The 14,562-nt window shown below is 31.1% G+C and overlaps 1 long non-coding RNA gene across 9 annotated transcripts; it reads right to left on the bottom strand.

The window, feature by feature from the left end:
• Nucleotides 1-6,092: 6,092 nt before the first annotated feature.
• LOC139813281 (uncharacterized) lies at nt 6,093-14,326 on the bottom strand. 9 transcript variants are annotated; one of them, XR_011732111.1, is made up of 8 exons: nt 13,883-14,326; nt 13,087-13,379; nt 12,751-13,009; nt 12,587-12,649; nt 11,643-11,846; nt 10,994-11,533; nt 9,676-9,752; nt 6,093-9,513 (listed from the first exon to the last, which is right to left on the bottom strand). It is a non-coding gene; the product is annotated as an uncharacterized lncRNA (long non-coding RNA). The 9 variants fall into 9 exon arrangements; XR_011732113.1 differs by having other exon boundaries at nt 6,093-9,752; nt 10,994-11,277; nt 11,354-11,533; XR_011732114.1 differs by having other exon boundaries at nt 6,093-9,752; nt 10,994-11,264; nt 11,354-11,533.
• Nucleotides 14,327-14,562: the final 236 nt, after the last annotated feature.

Here is a 14,562-nt window from a genome sequence, read left to right as displayed (position 1 = left end):
CAAGTCTTCACGGATGGATTAGATGCATGGAATTTTTATTACATGTTTCTTATAATCTTGAAATTAAAAAATGGTCGATCCGAGATATGCAGGAGAAGTTGCGAAAGGAAAACGTAAAAAGAAAATTCAAGGAGAATTTAGACAGAAATTAGGTTTATTAATCGATGTAGTAAAGCAGGGTGTCGGCAACACAAACGATGGCAATACTGCTAGAAAATTTTTCGAAAAGCCTTCAGTAACAGCAGAGATTACCGGATTGGATGAACAAATAATACGGAAATTCGCAATCCTTTTACAAGCTATCGCATCAGGTCGACAAATTAATGCAGAAAAATTCGATTATTACGCTAAGAATTTAGCGAAACTTGTTATTGAAAAATACGGATAGTACTATATGCCAATTACTGTTCATAAGATTCTGTTTCATGGTGCAGAAATTATAAAATATGCAATTATGCCAGTAGGACAGCTCTCCGAAGAGGCTCTTGAGGCTAGACATAAACAGTTTAGAAAATATCGTCTTGAGAATACCAGAAAGATCAATAGGAAAGCGACAAATGAAGATTTATTGCATCATTTATTAATATCGTCTGATCCATTTATATCCAGCCTAAGACCCGATTTCAGAAAATCAAAAGAGAAAGAAATGTTTCCAGAGGTACAAGAATTATTTCTTCAAGAAGAAGAAAATTCCGAAAACGATGAAGACTGTAATGCAGAAAATTCTGACGCTTCTCTCTAACTCTGATGTCTAAAATTTATTTTAATCGGTAAGTAATATTATCTGTAATTCATAATTATGTTCATTACATAGTTGCCAATTGTTTTTCGTGTACATATACTTCTATTACTTACGCTCAAAATGATTAAAACAAAAATATTATCATATTATATCAAAATCTCAAGTAAAAATACTATATAAATGAAGTAGACGTATAAAATAAAAAAACCCAGAACGCTCCACCGCTATGTCCGAGAAACTCTATGTTTCGTTCCAGTGTGCGTCGTGGCTATTCAACGGACACAGATGGGGCCCGGACTCAAGGTGCGACCGAAGTTTTTGGGGCCTTATAAAGTGAAGTCTGAGTGAAGCTGCGAAATGACAGGTACATCGTTGAGAAACTAAGCGAGTGTGAGGGACCCAACCGTACGAGTACCTCAGCTGACCATATGAAGCCATGGCCGAAACATCGAGGGATAGACTTAAACGTTGACGAATTGACGGACTATGACACTGAGGACTATATCCAAGCATCGGACGGCATCGAGGTCGATGCCGGTTGTCGAATGGCCGAGTGTGGGAACCGGGAATTTTCCGCGGTTGGCAGCGCCGAGAAACCGGAAGAAGAAGCGAGCTTTGAGTAGAGAGGAGAGGGGAGAGTCAGTCGAGAAGGAGAATCTTCCGTGAACGGTCGAGCCACTACGCTTTTATCTGTTTCGAATAAAGTCTCTTTTACCAGTGAACTTCGTATCCTGATTTCGGATCCTACATAATACTCTTCAATATTAATTTTACTTTCGTCTGAACATTATTAAAAGCTTTGTCAATGCAATTTACAACTTGAAAAAATATATTTAAATTCTATAGCCGAATTTTTGGCTAAATTCCGTACCATGTGCACAGGGCGGACGAAAATCAAACGGGAGCGGGATACGTTATGCGGGATAGTTGTAGTTGTTGCTTTGACGGACGTTTATCCCGCATCACGCATGACGCATCATGTGACCGCAGCCTAAGACTAGGTTTTGACATGAGACGTAAAGCCGTGATCAGGGAGTCGATCATGAAAGATTTACACTTTCCACTTTTCATGTTACGAATATTACGTGAAAATATTTACATGAAAAATAAAAAAATGATATATTTTTTCATAGTATATTTTTTATAATATACTAATTTGAATGTGATTTAGTTAAAAAAAACATACTGTCTGCCATTGGTTTTAATGTCTGTGATTAAGATATTGTTCTCTATCGTAAATTTTTAAAACGTCAAATTTATTACGTGACAGCAGCAGCAGATGGTACTGATTGGCTACAAAATAGAGAAAATCTAAAAACTTGAAAACTTTTCCATTTTGCAACCAATCAGTACAATTTGCTGCTGTTTTTCATTGTCCATGAAATGTTACCTTAAGGTGATGCTGGAGCTGTCTGTATGACCGACAAACGTACCGTTTTCTATATTATCGACTTATATCTGTCCTTATATAAACAAAGATATAAGACAAGAATAGCATGCTACCAAATGTTTCTAAATCTTGCGTTGGAGGGTTTATCAATGTTTTTCTTGTTGTGCACGTTGAAAAATTTTCTATATAAAATCAAAGTTCTCCCGATTTATTATGGTATATGTACGGCACGTCTGGAAAAGGATTTCTTATTCTGTCAACGTAATACGACGCTACGTGCCGACAAAAAATGCCGGTAAAACAGACGGTTCCAGCACAAGAGGGTGCTCAGGTGTGGCAATTTATGGCTATTTTTGTTTTTTGATGGCGATATGATTTTCAGATTTCGCGACTGACGATTTTCTGGCTACTGATGGTTCAAAAAGCAATTTTTCGACTATCATAAATGTGCACATATGGGCGCATTCAGGAGATTAATCAAAAGTTAAAACTTTACACTTTTCACGTTTCCGCTCTAAGGAAAAAGTTACATAATCATTACTCACAGACCAAGTCGCCGAGTAGCAGTCGAACGTAATTGGCTCTTATTTTTAGAATCAATTTACCAACTAATTAACGTAGAGGACCGATATCAATAGACTGCTGTTTTTTACACGCCTCCCTTAATAACATTGGTAGTTTTAAAATACATAAGCAAGTGTATGTAGATTGAAAATTCAGAAGCCATAGGCAGTATGCAGACACCATAGCGCCGGCGCATATGACTTCTGCATTCGTGCTCATGGCTCTATGTGCTTCCATCTTTAAGGTGAAATTGTATGGGCAGTGAAAAGCAGCAGCATATTGTATTGATTGGCTACAAAATAGACAAGTTGTCGAGTTTCTGAAACTTTTCTATTTGGTAGCCCATCAGTACGATCTACCGCTACTTTTCACTGTCCATAAAATTTCACCTTTAGGCTGGCAAATCACAGCTATTCCCTTCTTCTAAAGAATAAATGTGATTGGCTAGTTCCGCTATTCTAAAAACTACCGATGTTATTAAACTCGATTAACGGCGCCGTGTAACAACCCACAAGCTCCCAGCCAGCGACCTCTACAGTAATGAAACTTACGATACATGAAAAAATCTGCTTAATTTGCTCCTTCATAATATGCATGTTTCATAATTTGCTCCATTTTACTTTTTTTATAAATAAATGATAAAGTTAGTAACAATGTAAACGTTAATATAAGCGAAAATCATTAAAATTTGTAGATTTGCAAGGTACAGAAAAATTGCTCCCTTTTCGTTTGAATTTGCTCCACCTTTACAAACTAATTATCTACAGTATTTATTAAGAAAAACGTAAATAATTGCTTTATGCAGTTCGGAGGTTATCAAGAAATTGTGCGCATGCGCAGTACTTAGCGCCTGCGCAACAGAAATCGAGCGCGCCATTTTTTAAATTATTCATTTTTCTTTAATTTGCTTTATACAGTTTGCGAGATATCAATCATTAGAATTTGTACATTCTCAAGGCACAGACAAATTGCTCCATTCTTGTTTCAATTTGCTCCACCTTTAAAAACTAATTATTTACAGTATTTATTAAGAAAAAAATAAAAATTATCGTTTTATGCATTTTGCAGGATATCAATCATTGAAATTTGTACATTCTCAAGGCACAGACAATTTGCTCCATTTTTGTTTCAATTTGCTCCACCTTTACAAACTAATTATCTACAGTATTTATTAAGAAAAACGTAAATAATTGCTTTATGCAGTTTGGAGGTTATCAAGCAATTGTGCGCATGCGCAAAAGTATTTAGCGACTGCGCAACAGAAATCGAGAGCGCCATTTTTAAAATTGTCATTTTTCTTTAATTTGCTTTATGCATTTTGCGGGATATCAATCATTAGAATTTGTACATTCTCAGTGCACAGACAAATTGCTCCATTTTGTTTCAATTTGCTCCACCTTTAAAAACTAATTATCTACAGTATTTATTAAGAAAAAAATAAAAATTATCGTTTTATGCATTTTGCGGGATATCAATCATTGGAATTTGTACATTCTCAAGGCACAGACAATTTGCTCCATTCTTGTTTCAATTTGCTCTACCTTTAAAAACTAATTATCTACAGTATTATTAAGAAAAACGTAAATAATTGCTTTATGCAGTTTGGAGGTTATCAAGCAATTGTGCGCATGCGCAAAAGTATTTAGCGACTGCGCAACAGAAATCGAGAGCGCCATTTTTAAAATTGTCATTTTTCTTTAATTTGCTTTATGCATTTTGTGGGATATCAATCATTAGAATTTGTACATTCTCAGTGCACAGACGAATTGCTCCATTCTTGTTTCAATTTGCTCCACCTTTAAAAACTAATTATCTACTAATTATCTTATTTATTAAGAAATAAATAAAAATTATTGCTTTATGTATTTTGCGGGATATCAAGAAATTGTGCCCATGCGCAAAAGTATTGGCTGCGTTCAGCAGAAGTCAGCGCTTTTAGTAAGCGCTTTGGGCTGATTGGATTAAATTTGTAGATCCAGATGAATAGTCCTATCTCAATTAAAATGTAAAGTCTAAAGGTGAGATTTCATGGGCAGTGAAATGCTGCAGCAGCGAGCCGCAGTTCTAAATTTCTTAGAAAATTCCTAGGAAATTACTATACTTCCCTAGAAATTTTTAAACTTCTCTAGAAATTACTTAGTAATTTTTAGGAAATTACTAAACTGCTGCTCGCTGCTGCAGCATTTCACTGCCCATGAAAACCCATCTAAGGGCCAAAGCATATATGACAGTCGTAGTCGTGGACGTAAGTAATGCTGGGGGTCGATTCTGTATTTTGAGACGAGGTGAATATTACAAAAGTGAACAGATTTACTAGATTTCGACAAATGAAATTGTAGATTCTCTAGTGAATTTCCTCACTTTTGTAATTTTCACTTAGTCCCAAGATACAGAATCGACCCCCTGGGTCTACAATGCGAGTCGCAAAGTCGTGAGTCGCAAGAATTGACCAATCACAGTCCATTCGCCTAACGTGCACGGACCGGTTCGGACGTGTTTCGCGCGTAGTCACGGACGACGTTTTAACGTGTTCGGACGTGTCCCGCCCGAACGTAAAGATTTTTTTAAAGTATTGCGACTGATACTGTCTGCTTGCATTTGCCACTTAGACCTTGCTACTCAACAATTAGTAATCAACAAACAGTGGAAAATACTGGCCATATTGTCCTCGTGCTAGAGGCAGGAGCCATTAAACCCAAGAAGAAGAAGACCAATCACAGTCGAATTTGAGGAGAATAATTGACTGTGATTGGTCAATTTTTGCGACTCACGACTTTGCGACTCGCATTGTAGACCCAGCATTAAGGGTTGGCAGGAGTACATTTATTACTAGATCGTAAAATCCGTTTTACGGCCAAAATAATGAGAAAATCGCACTTTCATCATGATATTCGTAATCAGCAGCATCGCCTTCTAGAGGCTACAGAGCGATTTTTTGGACAAATGGTCGAAATTTAAAATTTTGCGAGTTTTTGTATGAAATCTCGAAAATTTTATTTTGCATGAAAAGGCACCACGGTTTAAAAAATGGTTTACGGTTTACGGTTTACGGTTTACGGTTTACGGTTTACGGTTTACGGTTTAAAAAATGGTTCCTTTTCCGCGATGCCGATTGGTTCTCTCGCTGCGCTTACTTCGCGAAGATCGCGTATTTTGACAGCTATGTGTATCAAGGGGTTAGTAGTGTAATATTAATTACTTAATATAAATTTAATTTGTTTACTACGTTAGTTCTGTTCCTACGTTGATAAAAAATTCTCTTTTCCTCTTGGACGTCATCAAGATTATTGTTTCAGATAAGTTTTACAAAATGTTCTTATTATAACCTTTATTCTTCTTTATTCGTTATATTTTATTTTACAAACGATACTTTGTGTTATATTTTATTTTCAGTTGCGGTTTTCATGTTTTTTGTACAAATGTTTTCTGTATATGGTTATATGTAATGCGAATCTTTAAATTGTGTTGGGAACATGCTCTTTACGGAGATTATACATCTATTATGGATCTAACAATAAGATGTAACAAAATTAAGTCTGAGATGAAGAAATGGAGCTGATGGTTGAACTGAATTGAGTTACTTACGATGGTTTGTCATGTTTATTACTTCTATTCTATACAATATCTAAAATTGTTGTTATTTTATATCCTGATGCAAAAGAATGGAGCAATAATTGATTATTGTTGTCGAGTTGTATAGATAAGCCCATTAAAGTGAACTTCTTTCTGGATCAGAAGAAAGTTTTATTTTTGGTGGAAAAACCAGTGTGGAAATAAAGTGCGTTTGCATCATGCCAACGGATTACTTTCGCGTTGTGAATATGCAAGGAGTTGTATTTAATAGCACTTTTTGGAGGATTCCTGTGGATTGCGAAAGAGTAACTCGGTTTAAGATTATTGTTTCAGATAAGTTTTACAAAATGGTCTTATTATAATCTTTATTCTTTAGATCTTATTTTGCAAACAATACTTTGTGTTATATTTTATTTTCAGTTGCGGTTTTCATGTTTTTTGTACAAATGTTTTCTGTATATGGTTATAGCCTGATCTACAATGTGCTCTTTGCTTTCTGTTTTTTGCTCTTAACCTCTTTGCGATTATTTCGTATTTTGCAATTCCGTCGCGTAACGTGATGTTTCTTGTCTCTTCTGAAGTTCGTCAATTTTTATCTTGGGCGACAGAGAACAAAAAACATCGCGTTACGCAACGCAATTGCGAAATACGGGATAGTCGCAAACAGGTTAAGAGCAAAAAACAGGAAGCAAAAAGCACATTGTAGATCAGGCTTATATCTTATGCGAATCTTCAAATTGTGTTGGAAACATGCTTTTTTCAGAGATTATACATCTATTATGGATTTAAGATGTAACAAAATTTAAAGTTGTACAGTCTGAGATGAAGAAATGGAGCTAGTTTTTCTAAAAAAGGAGTTCAAACAATTAAAGTTCTCAATAAAACTGGAAGAAAGGAGTTAATGAATAAACATTTGGCTTGAGAACTAAAACTGAAGTGTGCTAAAAATGTAACGAAATCGACAAAAGTATGTAATTAACATTTTCATTCAACTTTAATATAGCATCCATTTCCTATTAAACTGATATTCATTAAAATATTCATTAAAATGTAATAACGTTGAAAGAACGATGTTTTTAGATTTTAAGGATCGACCTGTTTGGGAAAGATAAAAATCAAAACACAATTGATAGCTTGTTGATATGACTGATTAGTTATAATAATAATCCGTAAATAACAGTAGATTCCGTAAAAGTGGTGAATGTTACTTCCACAAAGGCGGTATTTAATTTGTCAGTAAATCCCTATAATTATCTCTTGCATGTTGACAAATTGATCACAGTCTGGGATACTTGATATTTTAAGAAACTAATTACTATAGTATCGCAAAGGCAAATTAATTACACACACATACATACACAATAATAACATTTATTGTGCTTCAGGGACAAGTATGGAAAGTATAAAATTTATAATTAATAATTAGTAAGATAATTAATATAATAAAATTCAATAAAATAAAATAAAATAACATTATTAATAAAAGATATATTTATAGCTTATTATGTAATAATAAATGTTATACTATAATATTATGATTAATATAAATATTTTTTTGTAATTCTCGTGAATTTTAATATCTTATGTATAGAATTAAGCTAATTTTTATATCTGGACACTTTTTATTAAATTTTTTTACCTTGGATTGAAGATCATTTCTTTTTTCCCACTCATTGTTTAAACGTCGACTATAAGCAACATAATGTCCAATTCCACCAGTATCTAATGGTGGTATAAATTCCACAGTTCCGCACAATAAAAAATTCTGCTCTTTAATCACAGATTAATAGACAGATAGCCAATGGCCCCTCAAAAGTCGAGACCACCATTTCCGTGACTTGATTACCAACACACTTTGCCCCTTACCGACAGACTTTGCCCCTAGGATTGAGTCCGGACTAAATCACATTACAGACTTTGCCCCTGGTGCGAGTCCGGACTAAATATACCCGATTTTACCTACAGATTTTGCCCCTGGTGCGAATCCGGACTAATTTTGCAGTGATGCCAGATTTCAGCAGTGATGTCAGATGTTCGATGCTCGGTCAGCCGAGCCGCAGCCGGCGAGAATCGTGCTAGGCTTCTTGTTAATATCTCGGCGCTCGCGCGCGCGCGCACCTAGGTCTTGTCGTACTTATTAATAATTACTTATGACATTTATTGTCATTATATATATATATATATATATATATATATATATATGAAAATTATGTAAGTTTTTATAATAGTTAAACATACGTAATATATATTATTATTTTCAGTATTTACTTAGACATTGATCAAATTTACATTATTAACTTTTTTTATTCTTTTCATTTCATCAGTTTTATTTTCTGTTGCAGTATGGAAAAGATAGTTCTAAAATAAGATGTAGGAAAAACAATATATCAAAGTAATAAGGTTGAGTCAAAATTCCAATTCTTTTAAATAAGTTATTTATGTCATAAAGTGTTAATTTTTGCCAACCCCTTAATCAATAAGTAAATTTTATAAAATAAATATTATAAAATAAAATGTCTGTAGTATTCACTCAATGTTACATATGAATGTTTCATTTAGATGCGCTTCATGTTAACAACGTATGAATTAATTCAATTGAAATAAAAAAAACTACTTTATTTATGTTTAAATATTACGTCTAATCAAATTGTTTTTATTTTTCTATTTGAATATAGTAAACGTTTACTTAATTGATTTTGACTACTTTCAATTTTGAAAAAAATATATAAGTCTCTTTCTATTTAATGTATGTATAAAAACACATGTTTAAAGGACACTGTAAAAATAGCGACTAAACATTAAAGTTAAAGTTTCTTGGAAAATCGAAAACTGGTCACATCAATGCAAATCATTAATTAGATTTTACACTCTTTAAGAAGCATCAAATTTAACACCTATTTAATATTTTAATATATACGATATCATGTATGAAAACTTTACTCATAAAATATTGATTTCTTTCTACAAAGTTAAAATTATATTGGCAGGATTATAAATGCATGTATTTTACATAATAAAGTATGTAAAAAAAATTTGGGACAATGCTTAATATGTGATTAAGAATTAAAAATTGTTATCTCTAGTTGTTAGTGTAAATATTTAAGAAATATAAATAAAAATTTTGTATATTTTATATACATTTAAAGTGTCAATATTCCAATTAGATATATGTTGTCAAAATCATAAACTTATATGCACACATAGACTAATAATAAGCGCTTTCAAATTAAAAGGCTGTATGTTACTAGCATGTATACATATACAAGAGAGAGAAAGAGAGAGAAAAAAAAGAGCATGTTAATTAAACTTTTGTTATAAGATATATGTACTTAAAATAATTGTATTTTTACCAAAAGTTAAAATTTATGTGCTTTAAATAACTATTCATTATTGTTAATGAACATACCTTCTAAGAGTAAATCATTTTTCAAAATATCCTCACATGTGTCGTTGAAGGAACGTAGAAAACTATTGAGATGTAGTCTACAAAAAATGAAAAGTACAACTTTGTTGTATATTACATCTATAAAAATATGGAAAACAGTAATAAAAATGTATAATACAAAATGCAGAAAAGATAGATATTATACAAATATTTTTAAATAAAAGTTGTTTTGCGATAAATTCATTAATTTCAACAATTGATCTAAAGGAAAATATAGAAAAACAAGAATCGTATATAACTAATAGCAAAAAAGAATGGCACAATAGTAACAATAAATAATTTGAATAACATTGAATTTTGTGTAAATAAAGCGATTTACTTATATTAATCAACTCTTTTTTTTTAATTTTTTTAATTTTTGATTCATTAAAAAAGTCAAAAAACGAGATAGTGTATATATGTACACACAGCAAGAATAAAATCTATATAAATATAATAAAAATTATGTTTTAAGATATTTAATATTTAATAATTTAATATATGTATAGCAGACAATACATCGTAAAAAATTTACTTTTTAAATTTAAGCAGGATTACAAGAAAAGTACATTTATGGAAAGTGATATGCCTGCTTATGATATTGTATTTGTTATTGAAAATAAAGTCAAAGTCTAATTAATATTTAATTACTTTTTAAAATGTAAATTTTATATATTATAAATTATAACGTAACATAATGTTTCACAAATTTATATCATGTAAAATATAATATTTTTATATTATTTACCTAATCTTCATATTTTTTATAAAATTATTTTTTCAAGATGCAATAATTTTTTTATTTCAATTGTGTAAAATTATCTATTTAATTTCTGTATAAGAAATTTTTTAACAAGCAACAAGCAAGAAGGAAAGAATAGGAAGAAAAATTTTGATGAAGCCAAAGGGGAAAAGTTATAAAATGTTTAAATATACGGAAATATTAGAAATGAAAAAATATAAATGCAAATTTAGTACATTTATAAAGATAAAAAATGTAAGGATGAGTGTGTTAAGAAATTGTCTATGTAAACTGTATTAAATGATAAGGATACATGATATAAAAATGTACAATATTATGATATAAAATAATTGTAAAATTACCAAATTATAAATAAATATAGAAACAAAAATATAAAAAACATCTTTTTTGACAAAAAATAATATAATAAATAATATATATATATTTATTTATTATAATATATATTACTTATTATATTATTTTTTGTCAAAAAAGATATAAGTCATAAAAGATAAGATAAGTTTATATATATATATATATATATATATATATACTAACCTGCCCGTTGCAAAATATTTTTGAAGTTTCAGTATTTTATTGTCTCGGATTTTGCTTTTAATACTTGTATAATGCCCACTTATTTCAGTACTCTTTAAACGTTTAAGCTTCAGTTCCTCATCAATAATTAATTTTCGTAAGTTATTTATGAATAAAATAATTTTTACTTTGTTCATTTTGTATATTTTGTATAACATAAAAAAGTGTTATAGAAGCATTACCTAAAAAACTCCAAATGTTTTGGGATTTGCCGAATTTTCTTCCTACTATACTGTGAAAGCATTCTGTTATATTATTTGTCCTTGCAGGACAATCATAAACACTGACTTTTGAGGCTAATGGTAACCAAGTTTTGCGTACATATGCTAAAAAATCGTTAACTGCAGGGTATTCCTGAGAAATTTGATCCACTTCCAGTTGTATAAAAGAAAGCGCTTCTTCAAAACAATCAGAAGGAATCAATGCCATAGTCATGATCATCGATAAAACACTTCTTGGTGCATCCATTAATCCCAATCGTCGCCATTGACGCAAAAGTGCCTGGTAAGTAAACATTGATATATTTATGTATTTGAATGACTTTGATTTTTATATTAATTTTTATATAAAATGAAAACAAGATATAAATTATTATGTAAAATGATAATACTTGATTATAGTGAAACCAGCATCCATGTATTTCTGCTGTTGGAAATTGTTCATTTATCACCTTCATGGCTGCCATCTCCTAATCGCTCATTATAAACTTTAAATTTTGTTGAAGCACTGGTGCTAACTCTATAATTCTGTTCCAAATAGCTCTGTACATATTACTGGAACGACTTTCGCACAGAATAAAGATCATAGCAATACCCTAAAAATATAATATATATAAACAGTAGTAACCTTCATATTAAAATAAACAAACTACATTTAAATATATAATGGTATAACAAATAATCTAATTTGTTAGTTTTAAGTTAATTTAAAATTTTAAGATTTTATTATTTTTAAGTAATTTAAAAAAGTAGACATTTAAAAAATATATAAATTTATATAAAAATATAAAAAAAAATGTTTTTTTTATATAATATCCAATTTTATGGTGTATGTATGTACATACATAAAATCATATTATCTTTTTAAATTATTTTAAAATTTGTATATGTTTCTTAAATGAGATCAATATTAAAATAATATATATATATATATATATATATATATATATATATAAGGGGGGAGTCCGGGAGACTTGACCATAGAGGAGAGTTGAACCACTTCAAATATCTCGTTCAAATTTTGAACAAAGAGCTCAATCCGAGCACGTTAAAACACGTTTGTCTCAATCACAGTCGAAACGCACTACCAATCGTCATGTTGTCACGTGCTCGGATTGAGCTCTTTGTTCAAAATTTGAACGAGATATTTGAAGCGATTCAATTCTCCTCTATGGTTAAGTCTCCCAGACTTCCCCTATATATATTATACATATAAAATAATATATTTAAAAAAATAATTAAAAAATAAACTTTTATTATAACTTTTACAGATTCAATTTCAACAAACTGTAATTATGACATAATATGCAATGTTATTATATACCCTCATACTTACTACATTCATATGTCGGGTATGTATTGTATACATTTGACTCATCAATGGTACACGTGGAACAATCTAAAAAGTTAACATTGTTTTAAATATGTTTATATTTTTGATACATAAATATAATAGAAAAATGTAAAAATAGTATAATTTTAGAAGAAATGCGAACTTACATGAAATGTTCCATCCACATAAAGTTCTGTTGATTTTTGTAACTCTTGCAATAGCTCATTACTTGTAAATATTAATGCCTTTTTTCCATCGCTGCAAATGACGTGCCCTTTGTAAAATTGTTCAAGAGGTTCATACGTTGATAAAGTTCTAATAAAAGTCTCCATATCTCTTGGTAAACTTGGGCGAAGTTTTAATCTTTCACGATACAATGAATACTTTAACGTTCCGTATGACAATGTTGCAGCAGTTTCAGGATACCTGTGTTAAAAGCCATAAATATAAGCTACAACTAAGAATTACAGTTAAAAAAAATATAAAATTTGAAATATACTTACTTTCTGCAGACACTATCAAATATTTCTTTCAAAGGTAAAGATGTATCTCTGCAAAGTTGCAACATTTCTTGTTTCATGGCAAATTGTTTTGCTTTCCATTGTACTTTAAGATGATTATGATCTTGAACTATATGTATTTTGCCATCCTTATCAATTTTAAGAGTGCCAGGACATTTTGTAGATCGACGAGTGTTACACCGTAGAATATTTGTATTTCGCGAATCTTTGTTGTAAGTGTAATCATCGTAAACATAAATAATGCTACCAGGTTTTTTTCCACATATTTCTTCCATCTGGAAAACAATAAATAAATAAATATATATCTTAATTTTTAAAAAATAATAAAAATGTAAAGAATGAAGTTAGATAAAGAATGAACCACTTTTTGCAAAATGTATAAAATTTCACGATTATGTAAGTAAAATAGAAATACAGCATAAACATAATTATTATAATACAATAAAAATGCTATTATAACACACATATACGAAGCACCACAAAAGCAGCAGTTAGATAAAAAATTATGTAACGTAAAAATCGAGGGAAATATGCATACGTACGCACTTTTAAAAGTTTTTATTATGTTCTATTTCAATTATGAAATTTCATAATTGCTTATAGCGAATTCGACCAATCGAGTTCGCTATTAGAGATACAACACGAGCACATAATTACAACAAAAGGGCTATTACAACATGCGCATTTTAGGCAGATAACGAGCAGAGGTTAAATTAGTATAATGCACGTTTCAGTATACAACAAGCGGAAAATTTTTTTCTTATCGTCGGTTACTTACGTCGAGATGTAGGCAGTCAAGGAATGCGTCCAATGTATGAAAAAATACGTTGCTACTTGTCGCAACGTCTTTCAGTATATTTCTCTCTAAATATACAGCTAGCTACTTGAACTTACACCACGAGCATTACAACAAAGGCGTTATTACAACAAAGGCATTATTAAAACAAGCATTTAGGCGATTAACGACCCAAGCAGAGGTTAAAGTTTTAGATCACGATGAATCGGAAGCAATCTTAAAAGATTCTTTTCATGTATGTTATCTCTAATCATATAGATACTTGAAAATACAGCACGTAATTACGAGAAAAGCTCTCCAACACGAACAGATTTACGACGAAAGGCTATACGATAAATTGCTATTACAACACGAGCGTTATATGAACGACACGATGTATCCCGCCAAAAAGTGCGAGAAGCATGCATAATTGCATAAACATGAACTACATTTATGGAGGATTCACACTGCGTCCGATGTTCGACGATCCGACATCCAATAACAGAATTTATTATTAGAGATAAAAATTTCCTATTGGATGTCGGATCGTCGTACGTCAAACATCGGACGCAGTGTGAATCCTCCATATTCATGTGATATACCGCCTCGGCACAATAGCGTGAAGCTAATGCTGGGTCTACAATGCGAGTCGCAAAGTCGTGAGTCGCAAGAATTGACCAATC

This window comes from Temnothorax longispinosus, chromosome 5 (assembly GCF_030848805.1).
Source record: "Temnothorax longispinosus isolate EJ_2023e chromosome 5, Tlon_JGU_v1, whole genome shotgun sequence".
Lineage (NCBI taxonomy): Eukaryota > Metazoa > Arthropoda > Insecta > Hymenoptera > Formicidae > Temnothorax > Temnothorax longispinosus.
This window is presented reverse-complemented; position numbering and strand designations above follow the sequence as displayed.